At 34.3% G+C, this 10,574-nt stretch overlaps 1 protein-coding gene across 3 annotated transcripts in view; it reads right to left on the bottom strand.

Moving 5' to 3' along the window:
• Positions 1 to 10,574, bottom strand: part of AFG2A (AAA ATPase AFG2A) — a 334,925-nt gene that overhangs the window by 80,317 nt on the left and 244,034 nt on the right. The gene's annotated exons all lie outside the window — the stretch shown is intronic.

The following is a 10,574-nucleotide window of genomic DNA, read 5'->3' on the forward strand; positions in this document are numbered from 1 at the left end:
CTAGTGATTCTATAATCTATTTCAAAGATTCAAACAAATCAACAATATTCAGAGTACTTTTGAAAATAGCAAAGCAATACTTCTGAGAGGCTTTCTGCTTCTCAGCAACGGTCAGGTCAATAAAAGATGGCTATTTTCTCTTAGAGAAATGTGTAATATGACTTGTATTCATTATATCAAAAGACTTTTTTTTGGAACTTCCTGCAATAACTCTTAAAATATGGGTTAAGCTGTTTTAGAGAGCCCTCAAAATAGCACAGCTCTGATAAAAGAATACTTCTAGAGCTGAAAGTAGTCAAATGAACTTCCCTCATATTTTACTGGAGGCTAATGCCTAAATTATCTTAGAGCTAATGAACTCATCTATTCAGGAAACTTTATTGAGCATGCACTATATACCAGACATTGTTCTTGGTACTAGAAAATAGCATGAATAAGATAGATATGTGTAAAAGTGATTGTGGTGATGGTTACATATGTCTGTGGATATACTAAAAGCCACTGAATTGTGTATTTTAAATGGGTTAAATTTGTTATGTAAATTATTTCTCAATAAAGTTATTAAAACAGATATGGGTCTAAAATGTGTTAAGGGGCTGGGGCAACTTTTAGTTGGGGTGGTGTGAGAAAGTCTCTCTGAGGAGGTAACTTATGCAGATACCCAAAGGAGCCAACTTTAGAAAGATATGGGTGGAAGAGAATTCAAGGTATCAAGTACAAAGAGCAAGAATGACTGATATGTTCCAGGGAAAGAAAAAAAAAATCTGTGGTAGAGTGAATAAAGGGAAAAGAGGTAGGAAATGAGGTCCGAAAGACAGTCATAGGCAGATCATAATGCCATAAAAGACATGGTAAAGAGTCTGGACTATATTCTTCTTGTAAAGAGAAGTCATTAGACAGTTTTTTTTTTTTTTTAAAGATTTTATTTATTTGACAGAGAGAGACACAGCGAGAGAGGGAAACAAGCAGGGAGAATGGGAGAGGGAGAAGCAGGCCTCCCACAGAGCAGGGAGCCTGATGTGGGGCTCGATCCCAGGACGCTGGGATCATGACCTGAGCCGAAGGCAGACGCTTAACGACTGAGCCACCCAGGCGCCCCGATTAGACAGTTTTAAGTAGAAGGTGAATTGGTAAGATTTACATTAAAAGATCACTCATGGGCTGATATCAAAAGGTCTAATTTGTGTAACTACAGTCCCAGAAGGAAAGGAAAGAGAAGATGGGGCAGAAAAAATACTTGAAGAAGAATGAGCCAAAATTTCTCCAAATTGGTAAACAAACAAATTTACACAATCAAGAAGCTCAGTGAATTCAAAATAAAATAAATATAAAGAAAACCACACCTAGACACATCATAGCAAACTGCTGAAAACCAAAGACAAAATCTTGAAAGCTACCAGACTGAATACAGGGAACAATAATTTGAATCACCAAGGACTCTCAATCAAAACAACGAAGGGCAGAAACCAGCAGAACAACATCTTTAAAGTGCTGAAAGAATAAAAATGTCATTCTAGAATTCTGGTACCAGTGAAAATATTCTTTAATAATGAAGGAAAAATTAAGTCATTTTCAGATAAAAGAAACCAAGAAAACTTGTTTCTAGCAGAACGGCATTACAGAAAATGCTAAATGATGTTCTTCAGATTTAAGGGAAATGACATAAGATGGAAAACTGAATCTTCAGGAAGAAATGAAGAACACTGGAAATGAAACACTACAAAACTGTACATGCCTTCCACTTCCAAAATTTTACTCTGGTTGCTGACATAATAAAAAAATGGCATTTCTTGAAGATTTAAGAGACACTCACTTATAAATAGTGAAACACAGCACATTTCTATATGTGCACTTTTGAATGAAATACCCAGAAAAAAGATTTGATAGAAGTAAATACAGAAAATAAGGAAGACAGGAACTCTAACATGAACATCTAATTAAAGAAACAAAAAACAAAAACCCTGAAAATGTAGCTGATACCACACATAAAACACTATAGAAAATACAAACATCAAAACCTCATATGGTTGCATGGTGGAATTTAGGTCTTAGAGAATCAGCACACACATGCGTGCGTGCACACACACAAACACACACACAAATCATGATATTCTGTAAGTAATATACTGTGAGTAATAAGTTGTCCTCTGTCTCTGACCCAAGAATCTCATGTCTTTAGCCAAGCCCCCATGAAATTGTGGCAGGCTAACTTGTTAGCTTTCAAATAGGGTAAAGTCTCAGAACCTCTACAGTTCTTGACATGTATGTTCCTAATAATGGAGCCTCAAAATAATATAAAGCAAAAACTGACAGGATTAAAGAGATAAAAAGATAATTCCACAATCACAGTATGAGATTTTAACTCTTCTCTTAGCAATTACAGAACAACTAGAAAACAAATCAGTAAAGATAGGGAGGACTGAGGATCTGAACAAGACTATCAATCACTGTGACCTAACTGATATTTATTTATGGACCATTATACCCAACAACTGCAGAACACATATTTTTTTCAAGTATACATGGTATAATCAGCTCATATGATAGGCCATTAAACAAAACTCAACAAATTCAAAAGGACTGAAATCATACAAAGTAGTGCTCTGACTATAAGAGGGTAAATTAGAATAAATAACAATAAGACACAGAGGAAAACCTCAAGTACATGAAAATTAAACAACACCCTTCTAAATAAACCACAGGTCAAAGAAGAAATCATTAGGAAATTAGAAAGTGTTTCAAGTTGAATGATAATGCAAATCTAACATACCAAGATTTGTGGAATATACAATGTTAGAGACAAATTTATAACTTTAAATGTTTATGGTAGGAATCAATTTCAAAATTAACGACCTAAGGTTCAAGAGTAAGTACAAGGAAGGAAATAATAAAGATGAGAGCAGAAATCAATGAAATAGGAAACAACAGAGAAAATTGAAACTCAAGGGTAGTTCTCTGGAAAGATTTTTTTAAAAGATTTATTGATTTGAGAGAAAGAGAGAGAGAGAAAGCACATGAATGTGCAGAGGGGCAGAGGGAGAGAATCTCCAAGCAGACTTCACGCTCAGTGCAGAGCCCAACATCAGGCTTAATCTCATGACCCATGAGATCATGACCTGAGTCGAAATCTGTAAAGATTTAAAAAAACTGATTAAATTCTAACTAGATTTGAACAAGGATCAAAAGAGAACAAATCACCAACATCAGAAATGGAAGAGAAGTTATCACTACAGATCCTACAGATAGCAAAAAGAATAATGAGAACACTATGAACAACTTTATGACAATAAATTCAACAACTTTGATAAAAAAATAAGTTTCTTAAAAAATCCAGTTGTCAAAATGGACACAAAATGAAATTTAAAAAATCAGAATGATCCTATATTTATTTTTTAAATGGAACTGAATTAAAAATTTAATTTATTATGACTTTTACACCTAGGCCTAAATGGTTTCACTTCTGAATTCTATTAGAGAAGAAATAACATCAAGATTGTACAACCATTTCAGAATAAAGAGAAGGGAACACTTCTCAAGTTGTTTTAGAAGGCCAACATAATACTAACTCCAAAACCTAACAAAGATATCACAAAAAAATGAAAATTACAGATTAATGACACTCATGGACACAGACCCAAAAATACCTTAAAAATATTAGCAAATAGAATCTCACAATGTATGAAATGAATAAATCATCTTAACCAAATCCAATTGGTATAATTCACCATATTAACAGAATAAAGGAGGAAATTCACATGATCTTTTTAGTATGTGCAAAAAAGCTTTTTGACAAAATTCAAGATCCACTCATGTTAAAAAACCTTCAGCAAATTAGTAATAGAAGAGAACTTCAATATGAGAGGTGGTATCTAGAAAAACCAACAGCTAATATCATAATTAATGTTGAAATATTGAATGCTTTCTATCAAGAACAAGGTAAAAACTCACCACTTCTACTGAAAAATATAATAGAGGTACTAGTCTTTATGAAAAGACAAAAGACAAAAACTGGGTGGGGGGGGAAGACATATAGAACTTGGAAGAGGAAAAGGTAAAACTATCCTCATTTGAAGATGACATGATTGTTTCTGTAGAAATACTAAGGAATCTACAAAACTACTAGCAAGACTACAGAATATAAGTTTATTATAAAAAATTGTATTTTATATATTAAGCAGTAAACTAATAGAAAATGAAGTTTTAAAAATCCACTTTATGAGAATACATGAAAAGCATAAAACATAAAAGACAGGAATAAAATTAATGAACACTTCACTGGAAACTAGAACACTATTGAGAAAAATTAGAGACCTACATAAAGAGAGATACACCATGTTCATGAATTAGAAGGCTCAATATTAAGATATTCATTCTTTTCAAATTTATCTATAGACTCAATGTAATTCCAATAAAAATTTCACAAGAGCTTTTTTAAAAAAACTGACAAACATTATAAAATTTATATGGAAATGCAAATGAGAATAGTGAAAGCAAGTCAAAAAAGAAAAAAGTTGAAGGACTTACACTACCTGATTTCAAAACTTATAACGCTAAAAAAACCAAGACAGTGTGATAAGGTCCAGAAGAGATAAATATAGATCAACAGAACAGATAAGGGAGTCCATAATGGTTTTTATTCTTAAGGCATTCAACTAGGAAAGGAAAGCATTAAAAAAATAATGCTGTAACAATTAGATACTCATATATATTTATTTATAAAAAAGATTTATTATTTTATTTTTTTTAAAGATTTTATTCATTTGTCAGAGAGAAAGAATGCACAAGCAGGGGGAGCAGCAGACAGAGGGAGAAGCAGGCTCCCTGCTGAGCAAGGAGCCTCTTACGGGACTTGATCCCAGGACTCTGGGATCATGACCTGAGCCAAAGGCGGACACTTAACCGACTGAACCACCCAGGCGTCCCTTATTATTTTATTTTAGAGAGAGAGAGAGAGCACATGAGGAGGGGAGGGACAGAGGGAAAGGGAGAAAGAGTCTTAAGGAGACTCTGCACTGAGCATGGAGCCCACCTGGTGCCCGATCTCATGACTCTGAGATCATGACCTAAGCCAAAACCAAGAGCTGGATGCTTAGCCAACTATGCCATCCAAGTGACCCTAGATACTCATATTTTAAAAATGAACACTGATCCTTACTTGACATTTCAAAAATTAACCTGACATGGATCATAAACCTCAATGTATGAGCTAAAACTACAAACTTCTAGAAGTATAAAAAATTAACAAACTGGTCTTTAAAAAATTAAATTTTTTTCTCTTCAAAACATACCTTTAAGAAAATAAAAAGGCAAGCTACAGACTGGGATAAAATGTCAGTAGGCATATCCGACAAAAGAATTTTGGATCCAAAATATATAAAGAACCCTTAAGAATAAATAATAACACAACCAACAGGAAATGGGGAAAAAATCTGAACAAAATTTCGTAAAGGAAACTATATGGTTGGGAAGTAAGTAAATGAAAAGATGTTCAACATCACTAGTTATCAGATCAAAGCAAATTTAAACCACAATGTGATGACATCATTACATACTTATAAAAATGACTAAAATTAAAGACACTGACAATACCAAAGATTGAAAAAGGTCAGTTTCTATAAAAGTCAAACATTTCCCACCATAACAACCTAGCTACTCTACTCTTAGGCATTTACCCAAGAGGAACAAAAACATATATCCAGACTTGCACATGGATGTTCATAGCAGTTTTATTCACAATAGCCTCGAACTGTAAACAACCCAAATGTCCACCAATTCACGCATGGATAAACAAAGTATGTATACACCTATAAGCGAACACTAATTGGCAATAAAAATGAACAAACTACCAATACACTTAACAACATGCATGAGGTCTCAAATCATTTTGTTGAGTTAAATCAGATATGAAAGAATATATATTATATAATTCCATTTATCTAAAATATTAGAAAAAGCCAATCTAACCTATAATTACAAAAAGCAGACCAGTGGTAGTCTGAAACCTGGGGCAGAAGAAAAGATGGATTACCAAGGGGGCAAAAGTAATCTTTTGGGGTTGATTGAAATATCCTATACCTTGATTGCAAAGGTGGTGTCACAGGTTTATATATATGTTTACATTAATTGTACACTTTAAGTTGATGCAGTTTATTATGGTATGTGAATTATAAATAAAGTTGATTAAAAAAAGTAGTAACTTGTATTTGTTAGATTCTCAGTATTTATCAAACAATCGGTAAATTCAAGGGCATTGGAGATGTTCTCAGATTGTCTCTATCTGGAAAGATTATCTCCTTCAACTAAGCAGTTTGAAAAAAGTCATGCAGAAGTAGTCAATAAAACAAAAATAAAAGAAGAAGTGGTCAATAAGAGAAGAAATACTTACTTAATAATATCAATTTTTATGATTTGGCCATGATGATAGATTGGCAGGTATCACAACCATTTCAATCCTATAGTCAACTCTTCCTCTCTCTTTTAAAAATTTGCTTTATCATGTTTCTGTTTAGAGTTCTAAATCGATTGTTAAAACTCATGGGATCAATTCCATTATATCTCATACCAGTGCTTCATAAAATACTCCAGTAAATGTTAACAGATGTAATACAGAAACGGATTTTCTTATTAAATGTTTGGGAAACAACAGTTAGAAGCAAAATTAAACAGGTTTCCTTCCATATGCAAAAATTTTTGGAACCCTAACTAATAGATATTACAAATTTCCAAGAGAAGGCTACAGTAGTATATGCAAATTTTATCCAAAATTCTAATCATAAAACATCTCAAAAGTTAATATTCCATTTTCACTTTGGAGAATGCTGGTATATACTTTCTGCATATGTCTCAATACCTACAATACGGTGAATGTCTACCAGATAACTATTAATTCTTAAGTTATGTATAAATTGGCAAGCAAAAAGTCAATTAACAAATACACAGTAAAGATAACTTCCTTTGTTTAAAAATGACTGTTTTAATTATTTATAGACTATTCTCCACACCCAACAATAGAACATTAGGTAAAAATGATGCATGATCAGCTTCCTTGAAATGTACTTTATAATTAAGTACTCAAACTGCATGTCAATTACGGGGAATCACTTCTCCCCTACCTAAAACAAACACAGGATTCAGTAAATTAGAATGATTCCGGTAAATATATGTTTTAAAATTATTAAAAATGTTAGTTAAGGCAAATAACATTAATGTTTATATGGCCCTTAAGAATCTATAAAGCACTTTTCACATACTGTATTTTACTTAATATTTCTCCAAATCCTGTGAAGTAGTTATTGTCATACCCCCATTAAGAAAAAGGAAATGAAGCCCAAGAACACACAACAAATGGCACAAAGTAGGCTGGATGTTGAATCAGTCCACTTTTTACTTTATTATCCTACCAGGACAATGATACACAGTATGGATGGACAAATGAAAAAAACTCTTGTTCTGAAATATGATATAGGTAACAAAAGAAATTTAAATAATTCTTGCATCAAAAAGTTATCCTTTTTACCCAAGGAAAAACTCATAATCTAGGCTATTTTAAAATTTCCTTTCTGATAGCTGAGAGAACAACACAGCAAAGGATATAGAGCACACATGTCATCTAAGTCACTGGAACAACACTCAGCATGCATCTCTGCAAGCCCCCCCCCCCCAAGTTGTAACTGTCCCTGGGCAGTGCAGGTCGAGTACACTTCAATGATTATAACATTGTCTGGGCCAACAGCCAAAGCTGGTCTTTTTCTGGTCTGATCTTGTCAGTGAAAGTTAGCTTAAAAAATAGTAGGAAAGAGCTTTCCTTCCTGTAGAACCCTGAATGAGTTAACACCCTTCCTAGAACTTCTTTAAAAATACTGTTCTGGGATATTAGGGTGGAAGAATGTATTCTGAATGATGGCATGTTCTGTTATTTTAAAATCAACATATGACAACTCTCAATGAAAAAATAAGCCAAGTCTTCCTAATACTACTCTGAGCCCTTCTAGCCCCAAGGTCATAGATACTGTGGCTGCTACCTTAAAACTATTTAAAAATATTATAGGGCAAACTGCCTTTTCAAGAGAACTTACTCAAGACCTTGGCAAGTCCCTACATCTCAGCCCTAGTTTCTTCATGTGTGAGAAGGTGGTTCTTTACTCAGAGATGGCTGTGTATATCTGACAAGAATTCTCCTCAAAATATACAGATGAAGAAACATCCCCACACAATTTTGTTAAATAATTCCAGAAAGTTCACCTGATATGTGCTTGTGCACCCAAGACTATGAATTATTAGATAAACTTTTATATGAGATTCAACCCTGATTCTAGGACTCCATTATAGTATCTTTCCCAAGGAAACTCCCACAGCTTATGTTACATGGTCATTACTGAAAATGTGTTATTATTATTTTAGTGATTACACCAATTAATTAAACTAATACCATTATCTTTTCTTCTTCTGACCTTTACAAAAAGGACTTAAAAGCATTTCTGGTATTGCATATTAAGGATTCTTTTTTTTTTTTTTTAAGATTTTATTTATTTGACACAGAGGGAGAGACAGAGCATGAACAGTAGGGAGGAGGCAGAGGGAGAAGCAGGCTCCCCACTGAGCAGGGAACCCAATGCGGGGCTCAAACCCAGGACCCTGAGATCATGACCTGAGCAGAAGGCAGATGCTTAACAGACTGAGCCACTCAGGTGCCCCTGCATATTAAGGATTCTTAATGATCCAACTCTATTACCACAGTTACAGGACTACCTTTTCTTTTTTATAAATTTTGAAATTTGACCCTTGTAATTTCATATTCTATTAAATGCTCAAATCGAATTCAGTTAGCATAGAAATACTTGTTCAGACCAAGGCATTAAAATAGACACTTTGAAAAAATCAGGTCCCATTACTCCCATTCATTTCAAATGATCAACAGGGTATGTATGTGACCGTAGGGAGTGCCTTCTTCTAAGGAAAGAAAAGCAGCACTGAGTCTTTACATTTTCCTCTAATAAAAACATATCAGTGTATCATGATTCATGGAGAAAATAGTTCCAGAAACTGGGAAGAGAGGTGGATCCTTGGTAACAGCTCTGACTTATTTAAAAGAAACCCTGAACTTATTCTAGGCATCTCCCTCTCCTTCTAAATTTGACAGATAGGCAATAGGCATGGTTAATGCTACTTCTTAATTCTCTCTTAAAATGGTCATTTCTCCTCCATCTTCTTTACTACATATTTATGTGTTTGTTTACTGTCTGTCTTCCCAACAGGCTGTAGGCTGTATATAATGGCAGAGATCACATTTTTTTATTCAACACTGTAAACTCGGCAACAGCACATACAAGGCACTCAATATAGTCAAGACAACACATTCTCTTGTCTAGAATATCATAACTGCCTTGCTAGTTGTTTTTCTGCATGTAGTCTTATTCTTTCCTTCTCCCTCTCCTGATCTACATCACTGCTGAAGTGATCATTCTTTTTTTTTTTTTAAAGATTTATTTATTTTTTTATTTGACAGTGAGAAAGAGAGAGGCAGGCAGAGGGAGAGGGAGAAGCAGGCTCCCCGCTGAGCAGAGAGCCCGATTGGGGCTCGATTCCAGAACCCCGGAATCATGACCCGAGCCGAAGGCAGACGCTTAATGGACTGAGCCACCCAGGCGCCCCAAAAGTGATCATTCTTATACTGCAAATACTGTAACCTATTTTATAACCATTTAATGGCACTTTAAGGGAAAGAGTCAAATTCATAGGCTTTCAGGTCTCTATAATTTTGCTGTAACTCTTCCACCTTATCTGCAGCTATTTAAGTGCACCTAAACACTCACAGTTAGCCAAAATCACGATGCTGCTCTCTGCCTCCTTGTCCTCACACATATTTCTCTCTCTGCTCAGACTATTTTATCTTCTTGTCTATCTGACAAATTCTACTTCTTGTTCAAGTCTCAGCTTAAAAGTCTTCTCTTTATAACCTTCTATGACTCTACCAGGTACATATAACTTGTAATTTGGCATACATGTTAAAAGTGAGGATAAAAAAATTCAGCCTAACTGGGTTAAAATTCTAACTCCCCCATTTATTAGCTGTGTGTTTGGACAGATCATTTAAACCTGTTGGTACTTTAAAATCCTTAACAGTCCTCGTCTCTACTCAGAAGATGGCTCTATGAATTGAATATAATCTATATAAAGTGCTCAGCACAGTGCTTGGCACATGACATGGGTGCTTCAATTAAGATGCTATTATCATTATTACTGTTCCTGTATAATTATCCCTAGGACTTGACCAAGCTCCTTAAACATAGGAAATGCTTGTTATCTTTGGATACTAGCACATGGTAGACATTAGTGTTCTTTGAATGAATGAAAGAATAAATGTTCTAAAACTATGAAATTAGAATGTTAGAAAGGTAGGCTTAAAACACAGATTTTTGGCTCTTTCCACAGTTTGGCTATTGTGGACATTGCTGCTATAAACATTGCGGTGCACGTACCCCTTCGGATCCCTGCATTTGTATCTTTGGGGTAAATACCCAGTAGTGCAAGATGTCCATTGACAGATGAATGGATAAAGAAGATGTGGTATATAT

Source organism: Leptonychotes weddellii, chromosome 2 (assembly GCF_054177405.1).
Source record: "Leptonychotes weddellii isolate Sample4059 chromosome 2, ASM5417740v2, whole genome shotgun sequence".
Taxonomy (NCBI): domain Eukaryota; kingdom Metazoa; phylum Chordata; class Mammalia; order Carnivora; family Phocidae; genus Leptonychotes; species Leptonychotes weddellii.